The sequence below is a fragment of the Camelus bactrianus genome, chromosome 6 (assembly GCF_048773025.1).
Source record: "Camelus bactrianus isolate YW-2024 breed Bactrian camel chromosome 6, ASM4877302v1, whole genome shotgun sequence".
Classification (NCBI taxonomy): domain Eukaryota; kingdom Metazoa; phylum Chordata; class Mammalia; order Artiodactyla; family Camelidae; genus Camelus; species Camelus bactrianus.
Genome location: NC_133544.1, coordinates 35437069 through 35454611, shown reverse-complemented (window position 1 = coordinate 35454611; position 17543 = coordinate 35437069).

The following is a 17543-nucleotide window of genomic DNA, read 5'->3' as shown; positions in this document are numbered from 1 at the left end:
TAGAGTTTATTAATATAAATCTTGCAAAATTCTTGTTAAATTTATTCCTAGGTATTTCGTAGCTTTTGTTACTATTATGAATCCTGTATACTTTTATATTAAGTTTTTATTTTATAATATTATTTATAAAACTATTGATGTTGTATTTTAAAATATTTATATATTTTACATCAAATTTTAAAAAAAATCTATCTGATTACTACTGGGAATCTAGGAAAGCTATTATATTTAATCTGGTCTCTTCATAGAACTCTGGTGTTTGATGTAACTATTTTTTATTATTCCCATGGATTTTCTAGGTTGACCTAAAAACACCTGTAAATAATAGTAAATGTCTCTTCCTTTCAAGTATATCTTAGGTTGAACCATATGAAATTGTCGATATTTGACTATTTTGTCCTATAAAAATGACAGTTTCTTATGGTTCAACCTAGTGTATCTCTTCTGTCCTATATTTATTAGTTTAGCTTGAAATTCTGTAATAATGTTGGATAAAATCAGCAATAGAAGCATCCTTGTCTTCTTCCTAATATTAATCAGTGCCTTTAATATTTCATTTTTTAAGAAAAATATGATATTTAGCGCTATGTTTTAATATATTAGGCAAGTGTTCTTCTATTTCTGGTTTCTATAATTCTTAGTCAAGAATGTCTGTTAAAATTGATTAAATACATTTTTGTTCTCCATAAACATATACTTATGGATTTTCTCCTCTATTAATAGAGAACATTTTATATATAAATATATATTGCTTTTTAAAAATGTTCTCAATAATAGTTTTTTAAATGTACTACCAAATTTATTTTACAACTTTTTATTATTACAGAAGCACTGCACATTCACTGTAGTAAAATTAGAAAATATAGAAAAGCAAAAATTAAAAAAAATGTTACATTCTAGCCGCCCAGAGATTACTACTGTTAATCTAAGTGGATTTTTTTGTGTTCATTATCTCAAATTCCGTATGTAAAACCCCCTAGGTCATATAATCGTTTTTAACACATTGCTGGATTCATTTCATTGATATGTTATTTACAACATATTTATTCTCATTGGTGAAATTGCTCTATTATCATGGTTCTTTCCATAGGTCATAGACATGTTTGAAAATCAGATGAAAGCCTTGTATTCCCTCTTCAGAATTAAATATACATATAATCTCATATATACCCAAACACCCAAACCATTTCAAGAATTTAGGGACCTGCCTGAAGTAGCATCATCAGTATGCCAGTGTCTAGAGATTCCAGATTAAGAACAAGAGTCTGATTTTCTTTTCAGTGTTTCCCCCTACCAAGGTCTGGTATCACAATGACACTGAAGTTAGAAGATTTAATTTCTCAATCTCTCTCTTTCTCTCTTTTTTTCCTTTCGCTTTCTTTTCTTTCCTTTCCTTGCAAATTTGGAAGAATTTGTGTCTAAAGTTTTCAGGACGTTTGACAATTTTTGAAAATTGTTATTACTCTATTCAGATTATTTCTTTTAAAATCAATTTTAGTAATTTATGTTTTCTTACAAATGTCTGTTGTACCTAGAATACTAATTTGTATTTGTTATATTGATACAAGTTATTAAATCTCTATTAAGGGAATTTTTCTTTTGGAATCCAGATCTTTAAACCAATGTACTTTATAATCAGACTTTAGTTAAAATAATTTCACTCGCTCCTAAATTAGTTGAAGACAGTGGACCTTAAAAATCAATTGACTGTGCAAAAGCTTGTAAGTTTAACTAGGTCCCATTTGTTTATTTTTGCTTTTATTTCTATTGCCTTGGTAAACTGACCTCAGAAAACATTACTACAATTTATGTCAGGGAATGTTTTGCCTATATTCTCTTCTGGGAGATTTATGGTGTCATGTCTTATGTTTAAGTCTTTAAGCCATTTTGAGTTTATTTTTGTGTATGGTGTGAGAGAGTGTTCTAACTTCATTGATTTACATGCAGTTGTCTAGCTTTCCCAGCACCACTTGCTGAAAAGACTGTCCTTTCTCCATTGTATATTCATGTCTCTTTTGTCAAAGATTAATTGACTGTAGGTGTGTGGGTTTATTTCTGAGCTATTCTGATCCATTAATCCATATTTCTGTTTTTGTGCCAGTACCACACTGTTTTGATTACTAAAGATCTGTAGAATTGTCTGAAGTCTGGGAGGGTTATTCCTTCAGCCTTGTTCTTTTTCTTCAGTGTTGCTTTGGCAATTCTGGGTCTTTTGTGATTCCATATAAATTTTAGGACTATTTGTTCTAGTTCTATTAAAAAATGTCATGGGTAATTTGATAGAGATTGCATTAAATCTGTAGATTGCTTTGGGTAGTATGACCATTTTCACAGTATTAATTCTTCTAATCCAAGAGCATGGGATATCTTTCCATTTCTTTAAATCATCGTTACTTTCCTTAATCAATGTTTTATAGTTCTCTGTGTATAAGTCTTTCACCTCCTTCGTCTATGTAGTTTATTTTTTGACACGATTTTAAAACGGATTTTTTTTTTACTTTCCTTTCTGATATTTCATTGTTAGTGTAAAGAAAAGCAACAGTTTTCTGTATGTTAATCTTGTAACCTGCTACTCTGAATTCTTTTATCATCTCTAGTAGTTTTTGTGTGAAGTCTTTGAGGTTTTCTATATATAGTATCGTGTCATTTGCATATAATGACAATTTTACCTCCTCTTTTCCAATTTGGATCCCTTTTATTTCTTTTTCTTGTATGATTGCTATGGTTAGGACTTCCAATACTATGTTGAATAGAAGTGGTGAGAGTGGGCATCCTTGTCTTGTTCCAGATTTTAGTAGGAAGGCTTTCAACTTTTCACCATTGAGTATTATGTTGGCTGTGGGTTTGTCAATATAGCTTTTATTATGTTGAGATATGTTCCCTCTATACCCATTTTTATCATAAATGGGTGTTGAATTTTATCAAAAGCTTTTTCGGCATCTATTGAGATGATCATGTGGTTTTTATCTTTTCTTTTGTTGATGTGTATCACATTGATTGATTAGCACTTAGAAGCTTTTACACAGCAAAGGAAACCATAAACAAAACAAAAAGACAACTTACAGACTAGGAGAAAATATTTGCAAATGATGTGATCATATACCAGAAGTCCTTTCAACTTTGTAACTTTGCATTGTTAGGTTTTAATAATATTTATATTTTTTATATTGTTAGTTTTTAATACTTACATTTTGTAACTATAATTGAATTTTCCATATTCCATCTACAAGTTCATTATGGAATTCAAATCCAAATAATAGCATTTATAGTATTATGATTATGTAACTAGTATTTGTTACATATCTAGGTAGGATGATTGAATCCATAGAGAGGGAGTTGTAACTTTATGTTCCTAGATTTGTGCTACTCTGAGAATGTTTCTATGACAAAGTGAAATGGATGCTCTTTTCTTATAGTTTATTCATTTCTCAAACAAATGCCTTGTCTTAACTTACTACATCTTTGGACGATGATTTGTAATTGTCATCACTTTTTTTTTCTTGTTGAAAGAAGAAATATATTTCATAGTCATCCTGGTTTTTATTTATACTATTTTTGGAATGGTTACTTTTAAATAGTCTGTTTTATTGTCACATTGCACGAATCTATCTCCATTATGTGTTTTATGGACTTTCTGAGTTACTTCTGCTGTTTCCTAGATCCCATGTCATCCTTTGTCATGGGATTCCTCTTTGGTGTTGCTGAAGTATATTTTCTTTTCTACATGTTACTTTTCAACTTTTTTCAGAAGAGGTAAATACGTAAGAAGTAACTGTTCTGAATCTTTGCATGTCTGAAATGTCTTCATTTCACTTTCATGCTTGGTTGATAGTGTAGCTGTGGGTTTATACCTCTGGCATGTGCTGGTCTGTCTCAGGTGTAAATGATCCCTGGCCTGCTCCATTGCATTACTGGCACTATGGCTGGAAGGTCAAGCATCTCCCACTCTACCCCATTGCCTTCCCATACAACAATGGAATCCCTGAAATGGTTACTCGTTTGTAGTAACTTGTTTCCCCTACTCCGCACCCACTCCAAAAAAAACCTTTTGGTTTGTTCTCTTTATATATATATATTCTGAAATTTCAGAATGAATTGGTTTTTTCAAATTCATCCTGTTCTAAATTTAACAGGACCTTTCAATCTGAAGTTTTATGTCTTATATCAATTCTGGGGGATGTTCTTCTATTATTTAAAACTTTTTTCCTGCTGTTCTCTATTCTTGGAACTCCTATTGGGCAGATATTAGTTCTTTTAGTTGTTCTGCTTCTCTTGACATTTTTTTTCCCTCATGTTTTCTAACCTTTGTCTTTTTACTCTATGTTCCAGGAGATTGTCTTGATTTTTTTCTTGCATTCCTTAGTTTATTTTTCACTTTGATGATTATATTTTTAATCTCCATGAACTCTTCATTGTTTTCCAATTGCTCTTTTTCCATAGTAGTCTCTTCTGGTTTAAATGAATGCATTATCTTCTTGGATATTAATGAGAGTTCCTTGTAGTTTCATATGTTTTGTGAATTATCTGCATTTCCACTGTCTGGGTCAAGTCTTCTGATGTTTATTTTGGTTGTTCTCTAAATAAACTTAAGGTACAGAATTTCCTACCAATCCATGGTCTTTTACTTACTTATTTGTGAATTATTGATATTGATATAGATGGCTTGGGACATAGATGGGTAGGATTTCCTTTGTCCTGCTCCTGAATTAGAGCTAGATTTGGGGTTTGTGAGTAGGAATGTGGATGATAGAGTTACTTTAGGGTGCTGAGGGCAGGGCTTCTCCCCAAATGCCAAAACAAAGTGGGTCCTTTCTGGTGCTCTGACCCCTACTCTGAGTTACTATTGTATAAATACACTATACACATTGCCTAAATTTATTCAGAGATGATGTTTCCAACTTGGCCTGGAGGCAAAAACCATTGCTGCATAGAAGGATGGGGCAGGGGACCAAAGACCAAGGACAGCAGGACTCCATGCTCTGGTTCCATCAGTCCTGATATATGTGCCCATCTTTGGAAATGGGAATGAGAGCATCTGTACTCATAACACCAGGGGTTGAGTAGGGAAGTTGTATTCCTCAGAGAAGATTCAAATGTTTTTATACGAAGATTAAGATAAGAGCAGTAACTGTCCACTATAATAGGCAAGTGTGATTAACCCCACTTTATGAGTGCATTTGGTGAAATACTGTGAATGAATCATGAAGTTAGGAATGAAGAGCAGCATGATACAGTAAATCAACCTAATATAAACAGCACCTTTGCTGATCCTGCTGATCCTTGTGCCAATATTTACAGGAAAAGCTAGAGGGAATGCATAAGCGTTTCCATCAACTCAGCTTTGTCTCAGTTCACATCAGTCAGGGGTGGAGAGGAAGAGGCTCTGCAAATCACTAACATCAAAGCAAAGATGCTATAGGCTCCAGTAGAGACCAGCTTCCAGTTTCTGATTCACTCAATATCTTTCTCTTAAAATGAGCATAGAGGCATCATGGGAGGAAAATGTGGCTGTGGAAAAGACATGTGGAAACTTACAAAATGTTTGGGGCCTTATCCACTCCATTTGTACTCCTCTTTTCACTTGTAGAGTTCCTGTCCATTTCAAAGACTTTTCTGGGTGCTGACAGGGAAGAAAGTTCTGCCAAAATAAAATATTTTAAATAGATCAAGATTTTCAACATATCCCAAACAGGGTTAGATTTGATACAGATAATTCTCAACCACTTCACAGTGTTGGTGGGATCATTCATTTCCTTTCTTTTTAGCAGAGTAACTGCCATTCCCAAACACAGATCAGGCATTTAGCCCTAACAAAGATAATAATCAAAATAGATGATAATCAACTTATCCAGTTTCTTGCCTATGCTTTGGCTGTGATGTTTAATTTTAGTTTTCTCCTTTCCATTGACATGAAGGAAGATCCGATAGCCCTTTCCTCATTGCTACATAAGGGCCAGAATTCCATTTGGAAAGAGACATTACATTGGATTTGATCAATACCCTTAAAGAACTAAGGGAAAAAAATTACCTGTTATTTGACTTTAATATGAACTTGATGCCCATGATTTGTATTCTTGCGTTAATTGTAGGGTCACTAACAATTATATTAGCTATTATTAACATCTAAAATTGATTTAAATGCAAAAGGAATCCATACTTGAGCTAAATGTTTAAGTATCATGACACTAACAAGAGACTGAATCCTCCCAATTGAATTATTTTTTGCTTTCTGCATTTTAGAACATTGAGTATGTCTAAGAGAGATGAAAAATACCTACTGTTATAAAGGACAAGGTAAATAACTTGCTCTGATCATTCTGATCATAGAAATGAAGGCAATGGTATGGATGGGAGCAGTAAATAGTAAGTGTAGTTTGTGAAACTAAAGTATCTTAGCATTAAATTTGGCAAAAGATCATAGTAATTACAAAATGGCTGATGGGTTTTTGTGACTTTTTTTAAAATTTGAGGTATAGTTGATTTATAATATCATGTTAGTTTCAGGTGTATAGCAAAGTGATTCTGTTATATATATATTTTCAGATTACTTTCCACTGTTACAAGATATAGAATATAGTTCCCTGTGCTATACAGTAAATACTTGTCGCTTATCTATTTTATGTATAGTGGTTTGTATCTGTTAATCCCCATACTCTTTATTTATTCCTCTTTTCTCCTTTTCCCTTTTGTTAACCATAAGTTTTTTTCTATGTCTGTGAGTTTCTGTTTTGTATGTAGATTCATTTGTATTATTTTTAGATTTCACTTACAAGTGATATCATATAATTTTTGTCTTTTTCTGGATGGCTTACTTCACTGAGTACAATATTCTCTAGATCCATCTATGTTGCTGTGAGTGGCAATATTTCATTCTTTTTTTTTTTATAACTGAGTAATATTCCATTATATATGTGTGTGTACATCTTAAACCAATTGTCTGTTGATGGGCACTTGGGTTGTTTCCATGTCTTGCTATTATAAATAATGCTGCTATGAACACTGTAGTGTGTGTATCTTTTCAAATTAGTGTTTTCAGCTTTCCTGGATGTATGCCCAGGAGTGGGATTGCTGGATCATATGGTAGCTCTATTTTTGATTTTTTAAAGAATCTCCATACTGTTCTCCATAGTGGCTGCGCCAAATTACATTCCCACCAACAGTGTTAGGAGGGTTCCTTTTCTCCACCCCTCTTCAGCATTTGTAGACTTTTTGATGATAGTGCAATGGCTGATGTTTTTAAGCACTTGCTGGATGCTTTAAGCACTTTCTTCACTTAGTATGACTTGACTGTTATTTTGTTTTTCTCATTTAATTTTCACAGCAATCTTATGACGCAGGTACCAAGTGAGTTAAGGGGGATTTGCCTCCACCAAGTCACAGGCTGGGCTGAAGTCTGCTGATTGCAGATCCAGAACCCATAACCTATATGCTATGTTTCAGCAGTTGTGATTCTAGATATTCTAGACAAATGGAGTCTTGATGGAGTTTTAAAGGGTGGAAAGTTGAAAAGGCATAAATTCAGAAAGATATTGGAGTTTACCAATTACTTGCTCTTGTATTTTACCAGTTTAAATCTCAGAAACTCTTGTTAAATTTGATACCCCTATAGCCCTAAACTTTGATGAACTGGGCTCTACAATTGTAATAGTAAAATTCACAACTTTTTTTTTTAACACATTAAAATCTTCTTTGGACTCTCACAAGTTAGAGTTGAGAGACTATTAGAGTGTATACAATCATACGGCATAGAAACATTTAGGGATCTGAGTTGTGGAGACTAAACCTAGCCCAGTGTGTATGGTTGTGTGTGTGTGTGTGTGAGTGTGTACACCTGCATGTACACCTGACTGTGTGTTGGTATTGAGGTTGCCTGGTTAAATGGAACTTCAGCTAAATAAGTTGCATTTAAGCATTATCTCTGTTTAAAAACAAGACCCCCTTGGTGCAGATTCTCCTTGTTCTTTTTTGTTTTCAAGTATCACTTGAGAAGCTGAACATAGTTATGCAAATGTATGTCAAGTAGGCCCCCTGGGTCCCAGGGAAAGTGTGTAACAGGCTCTTTTGTGGTTTGACAAAGGCTACTCAGACCAAGGAGCCCTTGGTTTGCAGAGTTGGATGCTGGAGAGTAGGTCAGGGTGAAATGAGTACATTTGCAGAAATTCCTGAGAACCAACAGTTTCTCTTCTGTGGTTCAACATCTTGAAAGACTAGGATACCTTGACTGAGGGCAATCGGTAGGAGAAGACAACAAGGGGCCCCAAATGGAAGTTACCCTAAGGCAAAGGAAGTCTGATCTGGTGGCCTGGTTCAGCAACAGCACTCAGAGGGTCTGGATGATCTTGGAATGGAGTGTTGGTAAGGTTGAATTTCCTCCTAACATTTTCAACTTGGCAAGGAGGATGTACTTTATTTTTTGAGGGTTTTTTTTAAATTGAAGTATAGTTGATTTACAGTGTTTCAGGTGTACAGCAAAGTGATTCAGTTTCTTTTCCATTACAGTTATTATAAGATTCTTTTCCAGATTATTTTCCATTATAGGTTATTACAAGATATTGAATATAGTTCCCTATGCTATACATTAGGTCCCTGTTGTTTATCTATTATGTATATAATAGTGTGTATCTGTTAATCCCAAACTCCTAATTTATCCCCCTCTCTTTTCCCTTTGGTAACCATAAGTTTTCTATGTCTGTGAGTCTGTTTCTGTTTTGTAAATAAGTTCATTTGCATCGTTTTTTTAGATTCCACACATTAGTGGTAGCATATGATCTTTGTCTCTCTCTGTCTGATTTATTTCACTTAGTATGATAATCCCTAGGTCCATCTATGTTGCAGCAAATGGCATTATTTCATTCTTTTTTATGGCTGAGTAATATGTCATTATATATATCACATCTTCTCTATCCAGTCATTTGTCAACGGACATTTATGTTTCTTCCGTCTTGGCTATTGTAAATAGTGCTGCTATGAAGGAGGATGTACTTTAGAAGTAAATGACTGAGCATGAGAAGGTAAAGCAACACAATTGGTACCCAAAGCCTGCAATGTTCTAGGCTGAACACAACGTTGAAAGGAGTGGTTCATTCCGTTTTGTTCCAACAATTTGAAAGCTAGAAAATTTATTTGTACCTCAAGCTACTAGAGTGTAAACAGCAGCAATATTTTAACACACTCCAGTTTTCCCAGATCTGATATTCAACTTCAGATCTTCAGGTTTTGACCTCACTGATAATTACATTTTGAGTGAAAATTTCATGTCAGATGCATATCTGCTTTATCCAAAAATATCTTAATTGTCATAACACTCATTTCTTTTGAACTCATTTTGCTTTGCTGAAGATTATTTCAACTTTGGAATCACTAATTCCCACCATTTTGTCAAAAAATTTCTGTCTATTCAGGATCTCAAAAAGCTCTGCCCATCTTTTTCTCTCTTTGTTGCCATGAGAAAGTCTTTCTGCAGAAGCATGTTTGCAGAAGTGTTCGGGTGGTAAGAATCATCCAAATCCCGCTGTAAGGTAGGCAGAACAGGGACCACTCTTCCCATTTTCTGGTTGAGGAAAGTGAGATCAGTGAAGTGAGTGAAGAAGGTCACACAGCTGCCCAGCAGCTGGAACTTGAATGAGCTCTTCCCGACTTTTAAAGCAACAGACCCTGTTCACTCGCTGTTATGTGCCAATGATCTCTATGAATAGTTTTCTAGGCTGAAAAGTCCTCGTGAATGAGGAGGCAGATCTGGGTCCAAATGCTTGAAGCTTCCAGTTCTCATCTTTGCTTGGGCAAGGTACCTAAATTCTTTGAGCCCCAGTGTCTTAATGTATAGAATGGGAGAAAATGATGAAAACTTTACAGGGTTCTTAGGATTTAGCGAACTACAAGTTTTAAGTGCCTGCTATTGTGGTATTAGTATAAGAAACACCACACAGTCTCTTTTGATGTTCTGCAACCTTTGCAAGTTAGAATATACTTTACCACTTTTTGAGAATACACCAAGAATTTTATCATAAGGACCTAAGAATCTCAGGAGAAATAAATAAAATGGCGAGCAGCTTCTAGGTCAGCATGGAGTGATACAAAGAGCTCTGATCAGCAGACTGGTTCTGATTACCATCTGCTACTAATAAAAACAAGAGTTTAACTTTCCTCCATTCACTGAGCAAATCTTTATTGAACATCTATTATATGCCAGGCATTGCTCTAAGTCCTGGGGAAAGAGCAATAAAGGCAAAAATTCCTACCCTTAAAGAGCTTACATTCTAGTGGCACTTACTTTATGCCAGGCATTTGTTTCAGTGATCAATTGCTGTGTAAGTTAATACCAAAATTAATTATGTAAAAATAGCATTTGGGCAAAACTTAGCTGGCAATTCTTTTGCTCAGCTAAGTTTTGTGATATCAACTGAGGTCACTTGTTTTTGTTCAGCTGACATCTGGTTGGGGCTGGAGGGTCCAGACAGGCTCACTCAGGTGCCTGGCACCTCATCAAGATGGCAGGAAAGCTGGGTGAAACTACATGCTCCCTCTCCATGTAGTTTCAGGGTCTCTGGTTTTTCCAGTATGGTAGTCATGCTTCATACATGGCAGGTGGCTTCCTGCAGAGAGTGTTCCTGGAGACCGAGGCAAAAGTTGAAAGCCTTCTTCTTTGGAAGTCAAGCAATATCATTTCACTTGCATTTTCTTAATGACGAGTTAGTGCCTGTGGCCAGTGAGGATTCAAGAGGAGGGGAATCAGATCTCACCTTCTCATAGGAGGAATGTCCAAAAACCTAGCCATCTTCAAGCTGCACTTTATGTGTATTATCTCATTTAGTCCTTATAACAACAATTCTATGAGGTAGCTACCCTTAAATTATATTCATTTTACAGACAAGGAAACTGAAACTGAGAGGTTAAGTAACCTGCTCAAGGTTACACAGCCAGTCAGTGGCAGAGCCAGAATAAAAAAAGGGAATCTAGATCCAGAGTCCAATATTTTAACCACAGCACTTTACTCCCTCATATGATTTGCATTACCTTGGACAATTTATTTAAAATGGCTAGGTCTCAGTTCCTTGTGCACAAAATGAGAAGTTAAGAACAGGTGAGTTTTTCATCTCAATCCAGTTAGGATGGCTACTACCAAAACCCAAAAAATAGCAAGTGTTGACAGGAATGTGGAGAAACTGAAACACTTATGCATCATTGGTAGGAATGTAAAATGGTGCATTTTCTCATACCATGAGAAACAGTATAGCAGTTCTGCCCAAAATTAAAAAGAGAATCACTGGTGACCAGCATTCCACTTTGGGTATATACCCAGAGTTAAAGAATTAAAAAGCAGAGTCTTGGAGAGATATTTGTATACCCATGTTCATAGAAGCATTATTTATAAGAGCCAAAAAATGCAAGCAACCAAAGTGTTCATTGACATACGAATGGATAAACAAAATGTGGTATTTATGGAAATGGAATATTATTCAGCCTTAAAAAGAAATACAGTTCTGATACAGGCCACAGCATGGATGAAACTTGATATTTTGCTAAGTAAAATAAGCCAGTCACAAAAGGACAAATATTGTATGATTCCACTTACATAAAGTACCTAGAGTAGTCAGGTTCATAAGTCAGAAAATAAAAGGGTGGTTGCCAGGAGCTAAGGGGAGGGAGGAATGGAAGTTTTTGTTTGATGGGTATAGAGTTTCAGTTTTGCAAGATGAAAATAATTCTGGAGATTGGTTACACAACAATGTGAATGTGAATTTACTTAACACTACTGAACTGTACACTGAAAAATGATTACAACAGTACATTTTATATTATGTGTATTTTATCACAGTTAAAAATAAAAAAGAATGAAAGAGTTTCATCTTCAACTTTTTAAAATTCTATGTGATTTTTATCCTATATCTACTATAATAGTAGTTGCTTTTGCTAGACTTGGAAATAAGTTTGTAACAAGTATATTCTAATTATGGGTTGGTGCCTAGGCTCTTAATTTTACAAAAAGAAATGAATTAAGTCATAAGAAAGCAGAGCACATTATATAAATTTTTTCCCAAAACGTTGAAATAATGAGTCATTAAGAAAGGTGTCTAGTGATGTGTACAGAAAGTGACTAAAATACACAATAGAATTAGCAAATCAAACAGTGGAAGGCAAACTCAGACAGGACTCCTTGCCCATCAGAACAGGCCAAAGCAAACAAGCATATTTTATATTCTGCTGTGAGGGTCAGTAAACTCAGACTTGGCCGGTTCAGCAGAGGCAGAGAGATACAGAAACCAGGGCCTTTGAAATCGAGCCTCACCCAAAAATTCAAACTATAGGATAGGACTCAGATGTAAGCTCTTTCTGTGCCTGGGAAGTGACTTGAGGGGAAAAATAACCAACCATTTTCTGGGTTTCAGAAAACTATTCTACCAGGCCATTTAAGGGAGAGCAACTTTGATTTCAAGTTCTAATCAGAAGGTGAAGATAATTGTTTTTTCAAGTGACCATAAGGCATTTAAAGAAGTATTCCAGAGGCACCACTAGACCCCAGGGCAAGACAGAAGAAAATGGTGTTCTTTTATCCCTTTAAAACATTTCCCCTGATTACCCAATTAAACATGTTCAATGAAAATACAGTGCAAAGGACAGTCGCTATTTTGACGGGCCAGCAGCTCTCCTCTTTTCTAGGTACATCACACACTACTATCACATTAACCATCTGGCCCAGTGGATACTCCTGTCTTTCCATTTCTTTTTAAAATTCAGTTACAGCATAGGAAATGCAGGCTGCACTGACTTGCCCCAAACTCAAGCAGACTTACCTCCCCCTTGATGCTGTCTCCTTCCACAAACCTGCCTTCCTGTCCACCGCCGTCTCTCACTACCACCACCTTGGCCAGTGTGACTGGGTAACAGTTGGACATGTGATCTAAAATGGGCCAATGACAGTCTTTTGTTGGGATTATTTTAACTGGATCTGCCACACACTCAAAAGAATGGAGAGATATTCTTTGCTTCTCCAGTGGAAAAACTAGAAAATGTGAATCCAGGAGCTCCTGGTAACAGAGTTGTAAGGCTTGTGGAGAGGGCAGATCCACCATGGGAGATATTGTCCCCAGTGTGCAGAGAGGAGTGAGGAGAGTTGGAAAAGGTCTCTGGTTCCAGTGAGTCCTAGTAATTGGTTCAGTGAGCCAAGAAATATTCTTTTAATTAAGCTAGTTTTGATTTGGGTCTCTGTCACTTACAATCAGAAGAGCTCTGATGGATATCAAACAGAGAAGTATAAAGAAATAGAGTAATACATGTCCATGGTGCTACTCCCTGGGGGCAACAACTGGTGGTGTCTTATATTATGTACTTGTGGCCCTTTTACTACTTTTTTGTTTGTTTTTCATTATATTATTTACCAATATCATTGAAAATGTTAATAAAATTATAGTTTTCACTACTGTTCCCATAATATGGGATGTTTAGTTTATTTCCAAGTTTTTGATGCATTGTGGGCATATATTTTTGTTTGTATCTCAAATTATTTCATTGGGATATATTACGAGGAAGAGAATTACACAGTCAAAGAATATGAATAGTGACTTTTAAAGTTTTTTTTTTACTTCTGTTGAAAAAGTGATATTTGGTAAAAAGAATTAAATAAGTTATAAGAATATAAAAGTTAACAAATTAGGCTTCCATCTTCGACCTTCAATCATCTTTCTTCTTCGGAGTCTCTCTCTCTGTATATATATATGTATGTAAATGTGAGTGTGCGTATCTTCCTCTGCCACTTTTAAAAAACCCCATCAAATTATGGTAGTAGAAGTACTCTTGTGTACTTTGATTTTCACAGTTTTCACAATGTAGTTTTAGGTAGTTGCATGGCATTTAATTGTCCCCTCTCAATGATGGACATCTAGGCCTTTCCCAGTCTTTTGCCACCATGAACAAGTCTGTATTGAGTACCCTTATATATATGAATATCACAATTGTGCAAATACATCTGCAAGACAAATCTCTAGAGGACTAAAGCATTGAGTCAGAGTAGGTGCATTTTTATTGTGCTAGGCACTCCCAAAAAGTCCCCACAGGGGTTATTCCAAATAGATTCCCCCTAGTAATATATGAAACAGCATGCTTCCTGATACCCTCACCAAGATAAGGTATTAACAGATGTTTGTGTCTTTGCCCATGAAATCAATACAAATTTGTTTCTTTTTGTACTTGTAATTTGATGAATTGCCCTCTGGAAAGGGTTGCACTAATTTATACGTCCATCTGTGATATGTGGAGCTATCTGCCATGTTGCGTCTTCCCCAGCATTAAGCACCATCATTACTTTAAATCTTCACTAATTTAATATGAGATAATAGTGTCTCATTTTTAAAGCTTACATCTTATTCATTCATGCAACATATATTTTCCAAGCACCTATAGTGCAGGACATTATTTAGACAACAATGGTAAGACACTCTCCTTGCCGTCAAGGTGTTTACATTTCTTTGATTACTAATGAGTCTACACATAAAAAAATGAACAGTTCAAGTTGTATTTTAAACTAGGAATGGTGCACTGCCTCAGACGTTTTAAGGAGATTGGAGATAATAGTAACTTGAAGATGATGTTCATGATTCTGATTGGAAGCAGCCATCTATAGATCTGCAGTGGAAAAGTGGTGCATCCTGACTCATTTATATGACTAATTCCATTCTGTTATCTAGAAGGGAGAGTCCATAGGTTTCCAGAAAGTAGGTTAAATACAGTGGCAGAGACCACTAAATGACCCCTAGTTCCTATTGTCTCCTTTTTCCTTTTAGGAAAAGAATTATCTCACATTCAGTAGGACATAGTGCCACTCAGCTAGAGGTATATTGCCCTTGGAGCTAGGTATTGAACAAGTGACTAGGTTTGAGCCAATGATATGGAGAAGTGGCATAAGCTTAATCTTGGTTGTTTCTTAAAGTGGAAGCTCCTGCTCTAGACTTCTTTATTCCTTTGGCCTAGGAATTGCCAGGGATTGGACATCAATGTTGGGAGTCACAGAGACAAAGTGCCAGCTTAGGATCCAGATGACCTGATGAGGCAGAGTCGCTTGTCAACCCAGACTGTTCACCTCTGGACTCTGTCATGAAAGAAATAAACTTTTGTCTTATTGAAGTCCCTGTAACTTTGCAGCCTCTGGCACAGCGGTTTGGCCTGTATAATAATCGATATACTTACATAATGTGACAAGGTATAATGTGACACACACACATATATATATATATATATATATGATACACACACACACACACACACACACACACACTGCAGAGATACTGTGGTTTCACTTCCAGACCACTACAAATAAAGCGAGTATTATAATAAAGTGAGTCACAAGACGTTTTTGGTTTTCCAGTGCATATAAAAGTTATGTTTACACTATACTACAGTCTATTAAGTGTGCAATAGCATTATGTCTAAAAAATGTATATACTTAATTAAAAAATACTTTATTGATGAAAAATGCTAACCATCATCTGACAATGCAGGGTTGCCATAAACCTTCAATTTGTGAAAAATGCATTATCTGTGAAGCACAATAAAGAAAAGAGCAATAAAATAAGGTATATATACAGTGGTTAAAAGGGTAAGTTTTGCTCAATGAGAAAAGGACAGTCTCTTCAACAAGTGGTGCTGGGAAACCTGGATGTCCACAGGTGAAGAAAGGAAGTCAGACCCCTATCTTACACCATATACAAAAATTAATTCAGTGGATTAAAAACTTTAATATAAGACCCAAAACTATAGCACTAGAAGAGAACATAGGAGAAAGCCTTCATGACACTGGATGTGACAATGACTTCTTGGGTATGATGCTAAGAGCACAGGCCACAAAAGCAAAAATAGACAAATGGGACTATATCAAACGTAAAAACTTTTGTTCACCAAAGGACATAATTGACAGAATGAAAAGGCAGCCTATGGAATGGAAGAACATATTTGCAAATCATATATCTTTAAAGAGGTTAATATCCAGAATATATAAAGACCCACAAGATCCTGGCTTCAATCCCCAGTACCTTCACTGAAAATAAATTAATTAAATAAATATTTTAAAAAAGCTCATTCAGCTCATTCAGAATATATAAAAAAGTCCTACAATTCAACAACAAAAAATCAAATAACAGGTTAAAAAGGGAGCAAAGGACTTGATAGACATTTCTCTAAGTGGCCAAAAAGCAGAGGAGGAGTGAAATTTAAAAAAAAAAAATCTTTTTACAATTAACTATTGCCTATAAAGTTTAAAATCCTTATTATAGATGCTGTATCTTCCACCTAGAACATCCTTTCTCTCTGCCCTGCCAGCGTGCTCCTACTCACTCTGTAAAATGCAATACCACCTTGCCTGTGGGGACTTACACAACTCCTAGGGACATGTACATCCCTCTTTTGTTGCATTTCAGCATGAATAGCTTGTATGTCCATATCAATCCACTTAACTTAGTTCTTAGATGCTAAGACTGACCTGTCCATTTTTGAATCCTGAGTGACGAGCCTGGCACTTGGCACGTGGACACCGGGGTTTCACTTAAATTAAGGAAATTGATCCAACAAAGCAGAGCTTTGAGAGCTTTTCTGGTCTCCTGGTATTTATAGAGACTGTAAGTAATCCTTTATCACAATTTTGCTTCTCTGGTACAGGAGCTTGGGCCCAAATCACAGGTCCAGTTTTATGTTTATGTGCAAAGGCACTGGCATTTTTAAGATTTTACCGTCATCAAATTGGCACTGGGGAGCTCACATCCCCACTGAATGTTGACATATTCTTTAATTTACAGCACTGAAAATGAGTGGGGGACATCTGTGACATCTATGACCCAGACCCCGGAGAAGTATGCATATAAGGTATACGATCGCCAGGCATATAGAGTAATAAGATCAGATTTAGGGTATTATATCAAAACTTAACTGTTTCTTTTTCTCTATAACAATTATCTTGGTTTACAGACACATCTAACAGTTTTCATGGAGAAGCCTGAAAAAAGAGGTCTGTCAATGTGAACTAATGAAAAATTCAGAATTATAAAAGAAAACTGGCAGTTTTGTTTGTAGGCCATATAATAACTTAGAAAATTTTTTCTTGTAGGCTCCATATGGAGATCTGCTGTGATAAACAGAGAGGATTACGTTGTATTGTATTTAATATTCCAAAGGCTACTGTATTTGATAATGCTTCTAAGGGATTTAAAGTATTGCTTTCCACCTAAGATACTTTACATATTGACCCAATCTGGTTCATGTATTTAATTTACATTGTTAATATGCATCATTTAAAATAAAATAACTACTGGCTGATGATCTTCAGTGTCTCTGCACCATCTACACATTGCCCTGAACAGTTAAAACTTCAATTTGCATTGGGATTTAGGTCAGTAATAGAGAAGCTACTGCATGGATCCTCACTGCTTAAAGTGTGGTTCCCAGGCCAGTAGTATTAGCATCACCTGGAAGCTTGTTAGACAAAAATCTCAAACTTCACCCCAGGCCTATCAAGTCAGAATCTACATTTAAACAAGATCTCCAGGCTATTTATATGCACA